This window comes from Gossypium hirsutum, chromosome A08, assembly GCF_007990345.1.
Source record: "Gossypium hirsutum isolate 1008001.06 chromosome A08, Gossypium_hirsutum_v2.1, whole genome shotgun sequence".
NCBI classification, from domain to species: domain Eukaryota; kingdom Viridiplantae; phylum Streptophyta; class Magnoliopsida; order Malvales; family Malvaceae; genus Gossypium; species Gossypium hirsutum.
Window position 1 is genome coordinate 92,022,486 of NC_053431.1, and position 6,178 is coordinate 92,028,663.

Consider the following 6,178-nt stretch of genomic DNA (forward strand, 5'->3'; position numbering starts at 1 on the left):
CTTCTTTTGATAATGAGAAGCTTTCTGGCATGCTCCATGTTAAGATGACAAGAATAGTTAAAATCCTCACCACAAACCTTACTGATTCTCTCGAAAAAGAAACAATTGATGAACATTACGCTCGTGTTTTCACTCATTTAGGCTTTTTCAACACTTAAATGCTCTCACACTCTCTAGCCTTTTACCACTCAAACTTACTCTCGTAACCTTGTATTTTGTTTCGTTGACTCGTCTTGGTGCATTAGGGTCGACTTCAAATTGGTTATAAAGGATAAGATGTATGGGTGTACGGGTAGGCTAAAAGAATTTTTTTTTGATATAGTGTGGCGTTTTGGGAAATAAGGGGGGTACAAAGTTAATGAAACGAACACTTGGCAATCGGAACAAAGATATAAACAATAAAGAAGAATTTGAGCTCTTCACTTTTTTTTTTTAATTTGGTATTTCTTTTTTTTATGCTTCAAAATAGTACTATTACAATACTAAAACAAAATTACAACTTGAAATTTTTTTTAAATTTTTTTCACAACGAACCTATTTCGATCTTGATAAGAACGTTGGCGCCTCTCATTTTACAAGCTCTGATACCAAATAATGTGATCCAGCTCAGTGGTTGAGTCGAATTCACGTAGTTGCCCGATCGTAGACGAGAAGAGTCGTTCATGCCTCGGTTTTGGAAGTAGAAATGAATGGATAAGTTTGAATAAGCAGAAGGTTTCAAATAAATGTAAGAATAGTGATAAGTTCGGCTAAGGGCAATAAAGATGGTTGTTGGATAGGTGGTTCGATTTTGGTGATGAAAGAAAGAATTTAGGAAAGTGGGGATGGATTAACGAGCTTATTGTCAGGAATGATTCAACACTAAAAAGTGTCATCTCGGTTCCTATATTGTTAAGGTGGAAGGATAGAATAGAAGATAGGTGAATGCCACATCAAGAATGGTGATAAATTCAAACAAGGTCGATTGACACCACTAGCACAAACTAGATAAGTCTTTCGAAACTTGTACGAGATTGAGAGGAAGCAACCTCACAAGAACAATGTTCATTCAATAATTTGGCAAAAGTCCTTTTACAAAGAAATGAGTAAACTATTTATATACTAACATGTAGTAGCCGATTGGACACATTGACTAACTTAAGGGCTAAGTATTTCGGCTATGAATGCACTAGAATAATCTAGAACAAGTCTTTAATTTGCTAGGGCTAGATTCGGCTGATGGGAGCTCCATTGGACAACTTCATGCATAAGCAAAACACCTTGAATGAATGTGAAGCCTTGGAAGCTTAATGGGTTGTCTAGGTTCGGCCATGGGGTGCATGAAGCTTCCAAGAGGTGTCTCTTGGCCGAATAGGTGCATAGAAACTCCAAAAGTTCTCCCACATACATTCGGCTATGCATGGAACTTGGAAGGGAGCTTGAATCTGACCGTACATGAACTTGCATTAAATACCATGCATACATGCATGTGTGCCGTCCAAGGGAGATGTATTCTTCATAATCCAATGCATGTAATTAGTCTTCTATGTACTTGGACTTAATTCCTCCAACCATTGAACCGAACCATGCATGAATCTTCTCATTCAATGAACAAACCCGTACATGCACCTAGCCATTAATGTACCTCCACATTCGGCTGAACCTACAAAAGAAATAAACACATAATTAAATAAAATATAAATATTCATATAATCATTCATATAATCACAATTTTAATCAGAAACTATACAACTTAAATGGCACTAACTAAATTCAGACACATTGATTAAAATTCAACTAGCATATTAAATCCGGCTAGCTTAAATAGTCTAAAATGACTAATGAACTAATTTAAGCTAGGGAATTCAACATGAGCTGTAGCAAATTAATTTTAAAAAAAGTTAAAACTTAGTTCATTGAAATGGAAAAGAAATGAACTGAAAAGAAGCTAAAACGAGCTCAAACGAGCTGAAACAAGGTCAAGTGAGTTGATTGGAGCTAAATTGAGTTGGAGGAGCTGGAGAGGAGCTGAAGTCGATTTGCAAAAGAGTGCATTGAGTCCTCAAAATGGTGTCCACAGATTCTCCAATGTCTAGGGCCTTGTTTTCTTCCCAAATACGTATCACTAAAGTTGATAAAGCTTCTTGAAGTCGCTTGGTTCGAGCTCGAGTTATGGGACCTTTTAGAAGCTTGATAGGATCTTGAAATACACTTGAGGATGCCTCAGGCATGCATACATCAGGAGCAGGATAAGGAAGATAAAAGAACATGGGCTGATTTTTAAGGGAAATTGAAGGATGCTGATTTTGAGAAAAAACAAAAGATTAACTCTTAAGATAACCCTAAAGTTAATAAGAGCAGTCAGCTGGGGGGAGTTATGATGGAAAATAGGTTGTCTAATACTATTATAGCAGACCTAGATATTAGTAGGCCAGTGGTGGGCTAGGCTTGGCAAGCTGCTGACTCAGATAATGGAGAGCGGGCTGAAGACCTAAGACTGTCTAATGTAATCCAGGCCAGTAATTTAGAGGGCTTAAATTGTCAAACTTTGGGCTCCACGCATAGTGACCTAGGAAATTCTTCTAAGCAACCTCTTATTTCAGATTTTAATTCTTCGAATAGCATGGATTTACATAAATCGCAAAGTTCAAATTTTATTAATATGCCTATGAATTTCTCGTGTATTAATCCTATGTTTGTTGACCAGGGGGAGAATAATATTAAGGATTTTAATACAACTTCTAAACCAGAATTAATTGAAATTCAGGTTGTTAATGCTACTGAAGGATTGAATAGCACTAAGCATACTGCTGTCTCATTTAAAGAGAAGAAATTAGCTAATAATAGTAATACGGGGAAGGCCTCCTTGCAAAATTTGGATGTTAGCAAAATTTAGAATACAAGAAAATTAATGGGAGGCAAAGATGGGGGATTTCGAGCCATAAGGAAAATTAATAAAGTCTCTCATGGGAAAGGAAATTTTCTTAAAATTAAAATTTCCTCCAAAATCCCTTTGAGAGACTCTATGTCCAAGCTGGCTTAGTCTATTACGAATATTCAGAAAGCGGACCCTGGTACAGGTGATACCAGGGATGGTAAAACAATTTAATTCTGTTCTGTTAATTTCTGTCTGGTGGTTGTTTTGAGTTCTTTATTTGTTTTGGTATTTTCTAGCTTATTTTTTATGGATTCTAATCTTTCAATCTTTTCTTGGAATTGCCAAAGGTGTGCAAGTAGTAAGTTTGTCCGTGCTTTTCGTGAGTATAATTTAGAGCACAATCTAGATACTATGTGCTTATTAGAACCTAGAGTTAGTGGTACAAAAGCTAATTCTATTATTGATAAATTGGGTTTTGATTTTTCTCATCGCATTGAATCTGTTGGTTTTTCAGGTGGCATATGGGTCGGATGGAAAGATTATATCTCTATTAAAATTATTCACAATCATCCCCAGTTTATGCTTCTCTGCATTCAGGGGAATAATTTTTACAATTCTTTTTTCCTCTTTGTTGTGTATGGCAATCCTAATAAAATTAAGAGGAGAACTCTGTGGACCGAAATTTTGAATGTTTTACCTTAGGATCATCTGCCATGGTTGATTTTGGGAGATTTCAATGCCATCCCCTTTGATAAAGAAAAAAAGAGTGATCGTTCCATTGGTAAGATATGTAATTTCTTTGGTAATTTTGTTGACTCATGTAATTTGCAGGACCTAGGTTTTGTTGGACCATCATTTACCTAGAAAAGAGGTAATACGCAAGAGCGATTGGATAGAGCCCTTGCTAATGATGCATGGATTTCGACTTTTCCGCAGACACTTTTTTATCATCTTACTCGTATTAAGTTGGATCATAGGCCCATTCTCCTAAAGACTAATCCTAAGCTTAATACATCAAAAGGGAGACCATTTCGCTTCCTTGCAGGATGGACAAAGCATGTAAATTTTAATGATCTGATTCAGGTAATATGGATGATTCTTTATCTAAATTTACTTCACACGTTAAAGATTGGAACAGGCCCGTCTATGGCTTTATAGGAACGAGGAAAAGACGGCTTATGAAGTTACTTGGGAATATTCAAAAGGCTATGGATCAGTCGACTTCTAGGAGATTAATTAATTTAAAGATAGAGGTTAGAAATGAGTTGGAGAGTGTGCTCAATCATGAGGAATTGCTATGGAGACAGAAGGCGAGGTACAATTGGCTCCAGTTTGGGGATCGTAACACCAGCTTTTTCCATAGTCGCACGTTGCAAAGGAGGAAAGCGAATCGAATTATGGCTTTATGTATTAGCAGTGGAGAGTGGAGTGCAGATCAGTTGGTCTTCAGTGATGAGGCTGCCATATGCTGGAATGCCGGTGCCCCCAAGGTGTAGCGGAAAAATAAAATTTCGGCAATTCAAACCATGGATCCATGTGCGAGGAACGAATCGAGAAAAAAATTATGATAATGGTCTTGAAATTACCGAAACTTCAATCTGAGTAGACAGTGACGCCTCGGCAACGAGAATTCAGAACCACTATCGAACCAAGTCGCAACTTTTTCAGATGCCGACCTCTACGTAATCCACCCAATTGACAATAAACGGAAGAAGTCCCCAAAACTGTTTTAGAGATTTCTTTGCTTGATGGCTGTTAGACCACTCAAGCTAGGTTTTTGGGTTTTATTTATATATAACTCCTCTTTTTAATTGGTCCATTTATAACGAATCTTAATTCACAAAATTTTAAAATAAATAAATATAATAATGTTTTAACCAAAAATTATAATTACATTAATTATAACAAAGATTTCGGTAAACTATATTTATTTAAATTTATATACGAACCAAATTCATATATTAATAGAATTATGTTCTCATTATGTGTACAACATCCTTGTACATATAATATGTTCGATATTTGATTGCCTAATTAAATTAATTCTATAATTAATTTAGTTCATGTGACAACCAAACACAATACCAACTATGTTTTATTCCGATCATCTCAACCATATGGTGTGACCCTGTAGGCTCTTGTAACGTTAGCAATAATACTAGAACGATTCTAATGTTACATACAATGAGTGGCATCTAGCAATGCATCATTGCTACCTAAGTTACAAGAAGTCATGATTCGACATAACCTTTTGTGATTTACCTTTCATGCATTAATCCTTAAGTCCTTTATCTCTGGAATGAACACAAGTCATGGAATAGTCACACTTGCATAGTCCATCTCATGTTTCTTGATATCTTGAGTAGACTATGATATACAAATAAGTATGACATCTCATATCAACTTATTTGAGCATGGCCATGCATTTCTAGTCTCACTCAATCAAGTGGCCTAAGATATTACTCCCATTATATACGTGGGACTTATTCTATATTGATCAACCATATCCCTTTACATAGATTGTGGTATATCCAACATCAGCCTTTATAGAACAACCAGTTACGATGTACATTTGACTGTATCAAAATATACAACTCACGATGTTGGGATAATGATAATCTCAAGTCTGAGAATCATATACATATTAATCACTATGAGTAATGTTGTGACAATTACATAATAATCCAAGAAACATACTCATAGCGGGTCAGTCCAATATGTTGTTCTCTAACACACATATTCATGCATTAGTTTTGACACTCCATATCAATGACAACTCTTTATCATCAATCAACTACATGTTAGTCTTAATGCATTATTATTGTCCTAGTCAACAATAATACTTGACTAAGGATCTTTTAAGAATAATCATATTATTCTCAGGACATTATTATAAAATAGTTTATTTATACACACAGAAAAGAAACTGAAATAATAATGGAAACACCTTATATTAATAAACATGGTAAATCAAGTATGTTATTACAACCATCTCATGATTGATCTTTGGGCATACTCTTACACCATGTTCTTTAAAAATTTGTATGGTGAAACTCCTTCTCCCTTGCCTAACCTTCCCGCAAATATCTTCCCTTGTCTTAAGGGGAATGGAATTGATTATCTTAGTAAGCCAGTTTTGAATAACGAAATCAAGAAAGCCCTATTCGACATGGCTCCACGAAAGGCCCCAGGAAGTGATGGTTACCATGCGTTTTTTTTCCAGAGTTAGTGGAATTTAGTGGCAGGAGTGGTTTGTGAGTAGGTCCAAAAATTTTTTGCTGGTAATAGAATTGAAGAGGCTCTCAACAATACTCTTATCAC